The following is a 14,747-nucleotide window of genomic DNA, read 5'->3' as shown; positions in this document are numbered from 1 at the left end:
AGACTTGCTCCCAGGACCCCGGTGACACTTGGAATGACAAACTGCCCTGGACAGGCTAAGCAAAGTTTCCCAAACTCCCTCTGATTGCAGGAGGAAGCTGTTAGGTCCTGGATTAGAGGGCTGCCTCGAGGTTCTGGAGTACCTGCAAAACCTCTGGGGTTCAGGGAGCCTTCAGCTGCCGGCCCCAGGACAATCCCAGTGCAATCCCAGTACAGCTGGAGCTGCAGTGAAGCCCGGCACTGGGCAGGGAAAGAGAGCAGGGAAAAGCTCCACATCTGATGGAGAGGAGACAGTGGGATTTAGGGAATGTTTCCTTCCCTCTGGGGCCGCAGCATCAACAGCCGGTGTGTTCTGTGGGAACAGGGAGAACAGAGGATTCCTGAGGCACCTGGATACGGCCCCAGTGCAACTCCTTAAATCAGGAAATCACACCTGAGCAGGGGCTGATTGTCCAGAGCAGCTGTGGCTGCCCCTGAAAGTGTCCCAGGCCAGGCTGGACGTGGCTTGGAGCAGCCTGGGACAGTGGGAGCTGTCCCTGCCCATGGTGGCACTCAGTGGGATTTAAGGTCCCTTTCAATCCAAGCCATTCCGTGATTCCATGATGGGCTGCAATGGGGGGAGCTGGTGACACTGGGATACAACAGAGAGCAAAGACCCTCTGTGTTGGGCAGCTCTGCCCCTGCCCAGGTGCTGCTCTTCCCCTGTGCTTCACCTGGGAGCTGGCTTTGGTTTGGCAAGGAAGGGGAGAAAGCCCCTCCAACCATTCCTGTCTCACCTCAAAGCTCTCATCTCCAAGAGATAAAGACTTCACCCTGCCCCCAGCAACACAAAACATTCCCTTCTCCAGCAGAAAGTGCAAAACCAGGAGAGGGAGTTGGGGTATTTTCACCTGGACTGAAACACTCCCCTCCCTCCTCTATAAAGGGAGGCAAGAACACAACAGGTGCTCGTTTGTGAGAGGGATGTAACGGAGCAGAGCTAAATTAGAGAGGCTCTGAGTACCATGTTCATCTCCTGGATGTTCAGGAGGATCCAGCAGGTCTCCAATTGCCCCCTGGCAGCTCCCTGCCCTGCTGCAGGTGGCTGCTGCTGCTGTTAGAGGCGAGCTGGAACGGAGGTGCTGCCTTGCTGTAACGAATTGACACCAAAAATTCATCTGCCTGCAAGCACAACTCAGCCTCCAGATAAACAAACCCAAATTCAGGCTGGGGAAAAAAGGGACAAAGGGGGAAAAAAGAGAAAGAAGCTGCTGTTGGGGAATCTATGGAGCTGCCAAGAGAGATGCTCCAGAGGGGTCAGAGAGCCCGGACAGAGCCCAGCCAGCCCTGGCTCTTGGGATGCACCCCCGGCAGCAGCAGCCGGAATTCAGAGCAGGTTTGGCCCCACAGCCCCGTGCTCAGAGGTGCTGTGAACACCTGCCCTTCCCTGGGGCACATCCAGCCCTGCTGCACCTGCTTGTGCTGGCAAGGAGGTTCCTGGAGGTATCTGCTCTGCAGGGAGTGCTTCAGGGCATCACCCAGCCCTTCCCCGAGAGTCCATGTCACCAAACAAACCCCACGGTCCCCTGGGCACCTCCCCTGCTCCTCCCGACCTGGCTCCTTTCCCCCTCTCAGTTCCCCTAATTAAAAAAATGGCCCAGCTCCGTGCAGGCTGCGGAGTGTGCCCGCCATCCCCAAACCCAATTTCACACAATGACAGCCTAATTAATCTTCTTTTGTTTCCCTGGCATCCGGACTCCGCTCGGCTATGGAATATGGGGGAATCTTGCTGAGAACACATCTGTCAGGATTGCAGCGCGGAGGAAGGGATCCAGCAGGCTTTGGGGTGATTATATCTGTATTTATAGAGCTCCAGTGCTCCAGACACACGTAGGATGGGACAATCTATACTGTAATGTCCTGAGTTTCTAGAAACACCTGTGATCCCAGACACCGGAGCATCGGAATGCAGCAGGAAAGGCGCCTTTTTGCCCAGGGAGACATCATTACTCCCACACACAGCTCTCAGGTAAAGAAAGATGATGTGACTTGGCCAAGGTCACCCAGAAAACGGTGACAAAGCTGGGAACTCAGCCAGCGCCTCACGCCCTCGGCTTAACTCCTACAGCACTTTGTTTTCCAGAGTCTGCATTCCCTCTTCTCCTCCGGGGCTGGAATTGCACTGACTGGCCCCTCGTTAGCTCTTGTGTCTGGTGTGGGACAGGAAATCCTAATTCTGGCAAGTTCCTGCTGGAAACCAGCACCTGGAGACACCTGGACACAGCAAAGTTCCGCTCTCCTGAACAGAGCCAAAGCCAGGCTTTTTGTTGGATCTTTACTCCCCTCGGGTGCCCAGGGCCTGTGCCAGCTGGGAACCTTCTGACCCTGTGAAAAGGTGGAGAAAAGCTCCCCAAATCCATCTGCAGTCCTTCATTCCTGTGGGAAACAACATCCCAACCTGAGCCACTTCCAGAGCTGAGCACGGCTGGGATTATCATCTCCGAATATTCTGCTCTGTTCTTAATATTTCAGTGTCTGATGCTGTGAAATGGCAAGGATGCCACAATTTTCACTGAGTTAAAGGTTTTGAGACGTTTCACCTAAGATATGAACATAAAGCAGAGCCTCAAGAGCCCCACAAAAATTCCACAAGAAATGTGTTCCCTGGTATTTTGATGGGGGTTGGAGGCTGGGTTTGACCGTCTGGGCTTGTCAGGGCTGAGCTGAAATTACTTCACCACAAAATAATTGAAAGGTCACAGGATTTCAATCAGGATCCTGGGCCAGTGTAAATCTTGTAAGTCTCTCCATGGAAGCTCCTGGTGCTGGGTAGGCTCAGGCTTGCTAAAGTCAGGCTCAATTTATAGCTTCGATATCAATCAATAAAATTTGGTGTCTGGGTTTTAAATGAGTACTAAATTTGTCTCTTCTTCAAGGGAATGCAGCTTCTTACATTTACACCAACAGAGCTGAACCTGAGGATTTTCCAAAGGCAAAACTCTGCGGTGTTTTTTCCAAATTGGCTTCCTAAATTTCTGGTAATTGCTAAAGAAGGTATTTGGCTAATGAGCAGCTATACCAACCACTTCCATTGGGAGCCACAGTGATAATTAGGAAGACAAAAAAAAGGGGGAGGGGAGGAAGAAGAACCTCCAGGTTCCTTGGGATAATTATAATTTGTGTCAGATAAGACAAATATTTCATTTTGGGGCAACAGGTAGCTAGGGAATCAACGTGGGCTGTTGCAGTCACAACATGTCAGGGGAAGTGGTGTGATCCCATTGCTGCAGTCATGCAATTAAAGCTGGCATGTGGTAATTAGCGAGGCAGGTGTACGCCACACATCCTGCGGGGCTCTGCACGAGCTGTTGGCTCCCATCAGCCCACCCCAGGTAAGTGATCCTGGAGACAGAAGGGAACTGATACCCCCAGGATGCAAAACAGGGGCTGGGAAAGTTTATTTATGGAGAGCAACGAGAACGGACGGAGAGGAGTTGGGGTGGTTGGGAATCTCTCTGTTACACGCCCCCAGTGAAGAGCAGGATAATGGGAGTCACCTCCATGACAGCTTGAGGAGGACCTTTCCAAAAAAACCACAGCATTATCCTATCCAAGGTATTTTTCAACTTCAGTTATCAACCTGAAAGTGGGGAATGGTCCATGGACCTTGGTCCATTTCCATGGATCTTTCCAGCTTGAGGAGGACCTTTCCAAAAAAAAATACGGAATTATCCTATCCAAGGTGTTTTTCAACTTCAATTATCAGCCTGGAAGTGGGGAATGCTCCACAGAAAACGGTTGTGACACCAGGAACAGGCTCCCCAGGGATGTTTGGACTCATTACCCCTGGAAGTGTTAAAAAAGGAGCAGGCACTTCACAGAGTGCAACTTTCCCCCGAGGTGGGATTTGGTCAAAGGTTGGACTTGATGGTCTTGGAGGCCTTTTCCAGGTCTAATGATTCCCTGACTCTGAGTGTATCCCATCCCAATTCCAAAAGGCTGTCCTGCCTCAGACGTTGTTTGTGCAGAGACAAAAGCCAGGCTTTTATAAACCTTTCTGCACAGAAAAATCTGAGCACCAGGAGCACATCTCCCACCAGTGAGGTCCCTGGAAATTCTGATGCCTAGAAAACATCAGTCACTTTTAACAGGAATAAACTTCCTGGAGGAAATTCCTGCCCCTGTTCCACGAGCTCCTCAGCAGAGCTAATGAGAGCCGTAGTCCACGTGGCAGAGCACAGGAAAACAATTAAGAGTTGTTCCCTTCATCCTAAATACCAATATTGATAAAGTGGCACAGCTTAAATGACCGTGAGACGTTTTTATGGTTCCTGAGAACTTCCTGAGATATATGAAGTGGGCTAAGGAGTTAAAAAGGAGCATAAACTCCCCAGCTCCAGTCCAACAACAAAGTGCTCTGAGGCAGGAAGGAGATGTCACCTCTGGAGCAGCTCAGGAGGTGATTAATTGTCTGGAAGAGCATTTTTTATCATCTCCAACACTAACGAACTACTCACACAATTCAACTAATTCCAAACGCTTGCTTTTATGCCTCCCACTAAAAGAGAAGATTTTTCAAAACTACCCAGGGGCATTTGGGTGCTAAATTTTCATAAAAATTAATGGGAGCTGAACCTCCCAATTCCCCCAGTGCCTCTGAGAGACTCAGAGCAGGCATACACAAGTCCTGCTTGCTCTGAATGTTCCCAGGGCATTTGGGCCATTCCTGGTTCTATCCAGAGCATGATTCCCTGGGATGGAGCTGCCCCTGGGATGAAACATCAGGAGCTTTTCCAATTGGGATGTGACCCTGGACTGGGATCCTCCAGACGCACCATGGGGCCGGGGTGGCCTCAGGAATCAAAACTGGTGGCCACAACATCACCTGGAATTTCTCTCCTAAGGTTTTTCTGGAATAACGGATGGGACACAGGGAATGGCTTCCCACTGCCAGAGGGCAGGGTTAAATGGGATATAGGTAAGGAATTCCTCCCTGGAAGCGTGGTAAAGGGCTGGGATGGAATTCCCAGAGCAGCTGTGGCTGCCCCTGGATGGCTGGAAGTGCCCAAGGCCAGGCTGGAGCAGCCTGGGACAGGGGGAGGTGTCCCTGCCATAGCAGGAGGTTGGAATTACACAAACTTGAAGGTCCCTTCCCACCCAAACCCTTCCATGATTCTCTGACTGAAAGTCCTGTGCAAACCCACGAGGTGTTCCAAGGCAGCAAATGAGGTTTCCACTGAAGAGGAGCAAGAAACTGCTGCCCTCTCTCCACCTGTGTCACCTCCTCTGTCTCCCTGTGTCACCTCCTGACCTTCCCGTGAAGATCTCCGTGCCCTCACAAACACAATCCCATTTTTCCTGCTGCCACCGATACAAACCCAAAGGAAATACTGCCTGGGAAAGACCATGTGCAATTCTGGATGAGCATTTGGAGCACCCTGAACAGGATGAGCTTTCCATGACACCAAGAATTACAATAATCCCAGCCACAATTGGTTTCACTTGCTTATTTTCAGACCATTATGGGTCCTCTCTGGAAAAGTGGAATTGGCACTTGCAGCCCTGACAGCAAAGGACAAATGTCTTGGCAGGACACAATGCTTCCCTAAGAATAATTAAATCCAAGCGTGGTGTAAATCCCAAGGGTGCCTCTCCTTTGGTAGTATTTCTATCAAGAATCTTCAAAACCTTAAATCTAATATTTGGAATTTATGGGTTTCCCCTGTGATTTCAAGGTGAGAGGCAGCTGTAGCAATGCTTTGGTGCTTCTGCCTGTCTCACCTTTTATTTAGGCCAGGAAAGAAAGAGAAGAGAACAAAATGCTGCCCTGCATGCCATGGAATAGATAATTTCTGTCTGAACAAACACAGGTAAAGGGTTTCCAATATAAAAAAAAATCCCCTTAAGCCACATGGGTAAACAGAAATACAGTAGGAACAGAATTGTTTACATTGCAGCCTGAAAGTTACAGAAGTGTGGGCCCCAGGCAAGGTCAGGAACGCAGATTAGGAGACATCACAGACAGGTAGAACAAAACTCTCATTATCTTTGCTTAAAAATAGGTACCTGATGCACAAAAAGATTCAGTAAATTGCCCCAAATTATGCAGGTTTCTGCCAGAGAACTACCAAGTGCTGCAACTGAACACTCCCTGCTCAAACTCCAATCAAATATAATTGAGGACAAGCAGAGACATGAGAAAAGAGACAAACTTATTGATCCTCCCAGCTGCATCAACAAGCAAGGAAAGAGCATTCCTACCTCAAAAGAGAAGGAAAGAACATTTCTAGCTCAGCAAAGGAAAGGGAAAAGGTATTTTCATGGGGAATGTCACAGGGTTCCTTCAATCATTCTGCTTCCCACCCTGGGAATCATGAATGGCCTGCAGAGTTGTGGTGTCAGTGTTTGATCTGGGTCACTCCACTGTCCACCACAAAGATCCTGATGTTTGGGGTCAGTCCACTGTCCACCACAAAGATCCTGATGTTTGGGGTCAGTCCACTGTCCACCACAAAGATCCTGATCTTTGGGGTCAATCCACTGTCCACCACAAAGATCCTGATGTTTGGGGTCAGTCCTATATCCACCACAAAGATCCTGATGTTTGGGGTCAGTCCACTGTCCACCACAAAGATCTTGATGTTTGGGGTCAGTCCACCGTCCACCACAAAGATCCTGATGTTTGGGGTCAGTCCTATATCCACCACAAAGATCCCAGTGCTTTGAACAACCAAAATTCAAATTTTAATGTTTGTTCTGACATCCTTGGAAGGTACTTATCAAAACCTCAGGGATGTGTAGTGCAAGTGTGTTAAAAAGGAATCTTTGCTATGAATTGATTCCACGGCTGGACGAACAGATAAAACATTAACCCAGAAACAGCTTTAATTACCGACCCCTTGAAGATGACACCCACTTGAAACAAACGCCTTGTAATTTATTCAAAGCACCTAATGATCACCAGCCCAGCTCTTAGAACCTATTAATAGCTGACCTCCCAGCTCATGTGATCCCAAAACCCAGATAGCAAATTCCTCAGGGCCCTGATGTAACTCTGGCTCAGAGCTGTCTCTGAATATTCAGCTCATTTTCCCCTCCTCACATCGAAAAATCTGTAAAAAGCAGAGGCTTGGTCCAGAGCTCACTGAGGAAATCAAGGGGCATTTTTTTATTCTCTTTAGTACCGGGAAGGTTGGAGCAAAGACTGATGGAGAGCATTATCGTGCTGTGAGATGAAAAAGGCATTGCAGTGCTCAGATGTCTCTTTTCAAAGAGACAGAGCCCAGTGCCAGGGAACTTCTCGTGGGCTTGGTTGCTGCAGCTCTGGAGCAGTCAGGAGGCCAGGGCAGGAGGAGGGGGTGTCTCAGGTCAGGCTGAGGCATCAAGTGGGATGCCTTTTGGGAACTACTTAAAAATACAGGCCAGCCAAAATTCAGGGAATAAAAAGCAGTTCTGTTTATGGAAGGGCCTTCAGGTGCATTTCAGGCAGACAAAACCCACCCCAAATAGACAGCAGGTCATGGGTTTCCCACTTTTATAAGTTTGGTCCATTTGCACATTGGGGTTCATCTCCCAATTCCAGCTGCAGGGAATGAAGGGATTTCCCCCAAGTTTGCTGCCCCCAGCTCCCTTTTGTTTGCATCTCTGGGGCCTGAGGCAGTGAGGTGTCCTTGGCTGCCAGGCCTGGAGAGGAATTGCTGTGTCTGCCCAAAGTGGGGAAGCAGCAGCTGCCGCTGGGTGTGGAGTTTGGAGTTCCACACTGAAGAGCTGCAGGGTCACAAATACCTGGGAAATGGAAAAGCTGAAACCCTCAGGCATCACCTGGTGACCTCATCAAGGGAGGCAGGACAGCCCCAGCAGAGGGTTCTGACACCCAAAGCAGAGTCTCTCCCTCTCTGTGCCAGACCTGCGGAGGTTTGCAGGACAATGGAGTTATTTCCTCCCACAGCCCCTCGGAGCCTGAGCCATGGCCCTGCTTAGCCTCAGGGTTTATTTCTCCCCAGTTCATATTTCTCTCTGGCCTCCTGCTGGGAGAGGAGCTGCAGGAAGGAGCCAGGACAGAGCTGTCACCACTGTCCCCTCTGACATGACCCCGCTGCCCTCCTGTCCGTGGGGACACCCAGGCACGCTCACCCTGTCACCAGCAGCAGCTCTGACAGCAGAACCTCTCAGCACAGCTCAGCAGGCCCAGGGGAGGCTCCAGCCCCCCTTGCTGTGGTGTTTCACAGCCTCCTGTGCTCTGCTGGAGCAGAAGATCCAGAGCTCCCTTCCAAGGCTCCAAACGAGGTCCCCCAGCAGCTCTGTCCTGTCCCCACCAGTGCCCCACCATCCCTTTTCCCCGTCCTCATCCTGCCTTCTTTCATCATTAGGGTTTCCCTTCCAGCTTTAGCCTTTGGAATTAATTTGTTGTACATCATTAACTCTCCCCTGTAAACTTTCCTAACGCCTCCCTTCTCTGGATGTTTGGAAGTCCAGCAATTAACTCCTCTCATCTCCCTTCTCCTGCTGCCACCTCTCCGTGCTCCCAGTGCTGTTATTTTGCTTTTTTAACTGGCATTTGTTAGTTCCTGACAGCCAGTGGCACCATGTGAATGATTGTCTCTCATTAATTAATAGTTTTACATTAGGAAAAAAAAGAGAGGATGAGCATCTGGAGGGAAAAGCAGAGCACAAGAACTAAAAATACAGCTTTGACTGTCTCCCTGTCAATGGATGGGGTGATGAAATATCGCTTGTAGTAGACAGCTAATTAAAAATGTGAGTTTGGAATGAAATAAATTATCAGCTGCTCTTATTTTCACAGAGCTCAAACCCAAGCTCAGAGCTCCATAAGGTCACGGGGGATGTATTTCATGGCAGGAGGAAAGGAAGGACTCGTGGAATATCCTGAACTGGAAGGGACCCACAAGGATTATCAACATCCAGCTTCTGCTCCTGCACAGAACATCCCAATAATCCCACCAGGAGCCTTTGTAGAGAAAACTGGGGGAAGGAAAATGATGAAAAACCACATGTATATATAAAAAAAATAAAAAAAATAATGGAATGGTTTGGGTGGGAGGGACCTTAAAGCCACCCCTGCCATGGGCTGGGACACCTCCCACTATCCCTGGTGACTGCAAGTCCCGTCCAACCTGGCCTTGGGCACTTCCAGAGATCCAAGGGCTGCCACAGCTGCTCTGGGAATTCCATCCCAGCCCCTCCCCACCCTCCCAGGGAGGAATTCCTTCCCATTATCCCATCCAAACCCACTCCCTGAGCTGACACAGAGCTGTGCCCTGCAGGTGAGGCTCAGTGGGGACACCAGGTGCTCCCTGTGGCCTCCACATCCCTGTGGCACCGGGACAGAGCCCTTGTCCTGGGAATCTGCCACAGGAAAACCCCACCTTTGTCACTTCAGCCTCCTTTGGGAGCAACCAGCCACCCTCGGAGGGAAGAGTGAGCAGGGGAAAGCGATCCCAACTCTTAGCAGGCCCCATTCTGTGTAGCAGAGGCTGGAGCAAAACTGGGAAGTTGGGAGATGAAGGAAATGGATGAATCCACGTGCACACAGGGATGTGCTGTGGCTTCATGGATACTCCCAGTTCTACTAGAGGAACCATTTGGACAGCCAGGAATCCACAGATTGAGTCCCTGATATCCCATTTTGGTAGCACGGACAATACCTGAATGCCTGACTGTCCATGCCGAGTAGAAAACCAGCCCAGAGTTACGTTAGAGAAGATTTAATTAACACAAAGATAAAAATGAGCTGCTGGATTCAACCATAGTTTACAAGGACATAAAATGATAAATTAACCGAGTTTGAAACGGAAATTGCACATGGTAATTACATGATTTATATTACACAAATAATGAATTAATATTAATTAATTCCAGAGATCTGGATTCTATTCTCCTGGCAGCACAGTTGCTGTGCCAAAAAGACCTTCATCATTCCATCTTGGTTTGTTCAAACAACTTTCCTTTAATCCTCTTCTTATCGGGACCGTTCAGATTTGCAAACTCTTCAGGAGAATTCAATTTTTCTTGTATCCTAATTCCAAATATTTAGAAAGCACCTTGAGACAATCTCAGAAGAACAGATGCTTTAAATTCAGAAGCTGGGAGGGTTGGAGGTGGTTCTGCTTCATTTTTTCTTCACAGGAAAATGCATTAAAGAGGGAAGCACAACTCCCAAATCCACAAGTCCAGTGCATCCCAGTGGATTTCACTGGCTCCATTTTCCCATGGATTGATCCCTGGATGGGCCATTCACTCAAGAGTTGGAGTTGTGGGTCCCTTCCAACTCGGAATGTTCTGTGATTCCATGATCCTCGTTAGTGGATTGCCAGCTGGATCACTGGGATAACGGATGTGCCACCTCCCCCTGACAGTAAACGGAGATTCCCACAGTGCCTGACATTCCCTTGGGATTCTGCTGGCCCCCAATGCCATGGGCCAGCTCGCCCAGCTAGAGCCAAAGCAGCCTGAGCAGCAGCGAGACAGAAGAGGAGGAAACGCTTCCTGCTTGCAGAAGAAGAGGAAATACATCCCTCAGTGGGGATATTTCAGTGCCAGTCAGGGCCCCTGGAAGATCCCAGCCCTTGTAAAATCCCCATCCCTGGAGGTGCCCAAGCAACAAGAGGATGTGGCACTCAGTGCTCTGGGTTGGCAAGGAGGGGACGGGTCACAGGTTGGATTCAATGACCTTGGAGGGCTTTCCCAGCCTCAGGGATTTGGAGATCACAAGGAAAGTGTGAAAGCCCTGACATTTTCCAAATTCCTGCTTGTCCTTTGCTCAGAAATGGATTATTAGTGGCCAACCCTTGCCTGGAGCATCAGGGAAGCACCACAGCCCCACATCCTGAGCTGGGTGGGCATAACCCTGAAGAAGCAGGGCAGGAAACGAGGAGAGAGAGCAGGACAGCAGAGAAAACTGTTCCTTCTGGCTCCCAGTGCCCCTGGGAGCGGGTGACAGTGATTTATCAGGCACTATTAAAGTGTCACCGTGTACCTGTCACTGCCACTGCTCCCAGAGCGCCGCCGTGCCCGCTGCACGCAGACCCCGAGCACAGAACGCTCTGCTGGGGGAGCGCAGTGGGATCTGACACTCTTTGTTCCTCCTGGAATTAGCACAAGTCAGAAATGAAACTTTCCGTGACGCTGCCGCTGTAATTTGGGAGGCAATCTTGTCGGGAGCGTGTTCGGAGCGGGGTTTATGTAAGGAGTGGGCACGGAGGGGAGGGAGGGATGAGGAACAGGGAGCTGTTTGCAGTTCTGGCAGGAAAAAACCAGCCAGCCCAGCGTGTTCTGGTAGTCAGAGGGGCAATAACCAAATTACAGAGCTTCCCAGAGGCTTCTTTCCAGAAAAAGCCCTAATCCTGCCCAAATCCTGACACCTCTGTACCCCTGGATGGGGACAGGCTCTGCTGAAGCACCAAGGACAGAAGGAGGGAACAGAAAAGTGAACACTTGGACTGCTTATCCCAAAATCACTGCGCAAGAACTGGACTTTAGAAGTCCTGTCTTACAAGGAATAGTGGAAAACATCAGTGTGGAATTTCAGAGATATCAGAGCCTGAATCCCATCCCATCCCATCCCATCCCATCCCATCCCATCCCATCCCATCCCATCCCAAGCTCCCTGCGTGGCACAGCTACACCGTCATTCCAAGGCCGGGTTGGATGGGGCTTGGAGCAGCCTGGGATAGTGGAAGGGGGTGGCACTGGATGGACTTTAAGGTCTCTTTCCATCCAAATCCGTTCTGGGATTATTATTCTCTGGAATAACCATCCCAAACAGACCATCCATAAGGTTTGTACATCGGTTTTCCCTCACCCGAGATCACAGCAGATTCCTCACCAGGTCTGGGAAGTCCTGACTCCAACCCCCAGATTTTGGGGAGTTCACAGGAAGAGTTTTGTCATAAACCACAGAATTCCAGAATGGTCTGGGTTGGAAAGGACCTGAAATCCCACCTGGTGCCACCCCTGCCATGGCAGGGACAGCTCCCACTGTCCCAGGGTGATCCAAGCCCCATCCAACCCGGCCTGGGACACTTCCAGGGATCCAGGGGCAGCCACAGCTCCTCTGGGCATCCTGAACTACAGCAGGACACAGAATCTCCTTATTACAAGTCTAATTCCCCCTTTTTCTGAGGATTACAGTATTTTAGTAAGACTACAAAAGAATATTTGCATGTACTCCACTCCTCAAATTTGTGGAACTTTAATCTGGGAAGATTAGGCCTGTTCCACTTCGGATGCTTAATAAAACAGATGGGAAAAAAAAAAAGCCTTAAGTAACCAGTGTAGAGTTAATTTTCTCATTAAAAAGCTCTAATTTCCACTGCTTTTTTCCCCCCTTTTGGAGGATTTACAGCGATACAGCCATGCGCTCATGTATATCCAAGGGATAGCTTTGGAGATAAAAAAAAAAAATCCTGTAACCCGTGGGAGATTTATTTTGCTAAGGAAGAATGTAAATTTGGCAGAGAAAAGCAGAATCAGGAGGATGTTGACAGCTGCCTGAAAAGAATTATTGGAGGAAATCTAATTTTACCACTGGAAGCAGATCCCAGCAATGAGATGAATAACAGGGAAAACAATTTTCCATTAAAAACACTTCCATGGGGTAGTTTTCAAGCAGCTGAAGGATGGCTCCACACATGTGTGGATAAATTCATAAATCAAGGACCTGCAGACAAATAACAAGGAGGAAATTCAATCCAACCCTGTATTATGTCCACATCAGCACTTATTGATGAATAGACACCAATTCTGGAAATATTTTGCTTCTGGTGAGGAGTTTTGAGGGAAATATTTTCTGCTTGCATCTAAATCAGGATTGATGTGTATTTTATGAAGAAAAATGCTACTTTCTAGTGAATACTGGGCTTTTAAAGAGTTGTTTGTCCTCAAAAATCAAACACAGGTTGACTTTTCAGATGTTCAGATGTGTCTGGACCTAAGAGTGGTGGTGTTGGGGTGTTTCAGCTTTGATTTCTGCAGTCACAAATGCACATCTGGCAATTTCTTACTGTTTAAACCACTTAATGTGCCACGTAAAGTCTGTGTAACAAGAAATAGTATCAGCTGAAACTTTGCAAAAGAGAAACTGTGATTTACAGAGCAGAAGGGAAGTCTGGGATGATGCCCTTCATCCAAAGGAATTTTTATGACACCATTTCTCCAAAATTCATCTTCTTGACCTCACTGCATTCATGAAGTTTTGGGAGTAAATGACATAAAGGAGTAACTAAAAAGAAAGGGAAGAATTTATATTTTCTGAGTTCTTAATTTAATTATCGGAGTTTCCTCCTCCTTACAGGAAGCCCCTTTGGATAAGGGCCTGGACACAGGGAGTGGTGTCCCACTGCCAGAGGGCACAGTTAGTTGGGATATTGAGAAGGAATTCCTCCCTGGGAGGGCTGGGAGAGGCTGGGATGGAATTCCCAGAGCAGCTGTGGCTGCCCCTGGGTCCCTGGGAGTGCCCAAGGCCAGGTTGGACAGGGCTTGGAGCCACCAGGGATAGTGGGAGGTGTCCCTGCCATGGCACAGGGTGGAATTAGGTGGAAATTTAATTTTCTTCCATTTCCAACCCATTCCATTATAATATTTAATCCTCTTCTGGGCTTAGTCCCCTCTAACCAACTCCCACAAAAAGCACCTTTCTCTTCCCCGGGCCCTACCACTCCTCTGGGAATGGGAAATAAAAAGATGTCAGTATTTGATGCCATGATGTGATTGAACAGATCTTTTTCATGTCTTGCTATTTCACCTTCCTGAGTAAAGAGACAAACTCCAGATTTCCATTTTTTTTCCTCCCTTGCTTCCCAGTTTGAATGCCTTTGTCTGATAGAAATGAGAAGGAAGCCAGGGAAGTAAATCCATCATGGAGAAGAATAGTGAGAAGTAAGTTATAATACAGGTGTCATACATGATTTAGGGCATTCTGGCCCCAGAACTAAACAGCAAAGCTCCTCATGCAGATTCATCGATAACACCCTAATTTATGTGACAGCATTTAAGGAAAAAAAAAAAATTATGAAGGAGGAATACACAAAAATAAATTTCCTTCAACACAGCCTAAATTTAATAAAGCAATCTAGCAACTGCCAGCGAGCACTGCAACTCCAGAGTGATTAAATAAGGAGGAGCATAAATTATGCAACGCAGTTAATCAACGTGGGGCTGCTCTGCACGGCAGCAGGAGAGCACCCACTGCACCCCTTCCATCCCCAGAGCCCCAATTCCCTTGGCTCAGCATTCCCACCTCCTATTCCATGGGGTTTTGGGGTGGTGTCGGAGGTCAGGCTGTCTCTGATGCTTATTTGAACACACAAAAAGGATTTCCTTCCCCACCTCCTGCTCATTTGGGCTAATCTGAACAGTGTCCCGCTGCAAATCTGGGGTTTGTTTTCCATGCTGGCTCCTTCCACTGAAAAGCAGTAGCTTGAATTCACATTTATCCCTCTGTTTAGCATCGCTGGCTGGATCTATTAATAGCTTTCTTTCCCAGTTCCTAATGTTAACAGAAGTTTCTCCTCATCCACACTCGCACAGTTTTCCTTTGCCATTTCAAAGGCATGAATTTATGCTGGCAAACCCAAATGCATTTAAAGGGTGTTAAAATGGCATTTCCATGAGAGGAGCAGCTCAGTCTCCCCATCACCCACCTGAGCTGAGGGACCAAAGTTGGGTTTTTGTGCCTAAAGCTTTGATTTGGATCCCTCACCCTTATGATCCCAGGAATTTCCAAGTTATTCCCTTGGGAAGCATTGGGAT

The 14,747-nt window shown here is 48.7% G+C and overlaps 1 protein-coding gene across 2 annotated transcripts in view; it reads right to left on the bottom strand.

The window, feature by feature from the left end:
• Positions 1-14,747, bottom strand: part of LRRTM4 (leucine rich repeat transmembrane neuronal 4) — a 151,414-nt gene that overhangs the window by 26,356 nt on the left and 110,311 nt on the right. The window lies entirely within an intron of this gene.

Source organism: Cyanistes caeruleus, chromosome 29 (genome assembly GCF_971803275.1).
Source record: "Cyanistes caeruleus chromosome 29, bCyaCae1.hap1.1, whole genome shotgun sequence".
Taxonomy (NCBI): Eukaryota; Metazoa; Chordata; class Aves; order Passeriformes; family Paridae; genus Cyanistes; species Cyanistes caeruleus.
Note: the sequence above shows the minus strand (reverse complement) of the source record. Positions and strands in the feature narration are given on the sequence as shown.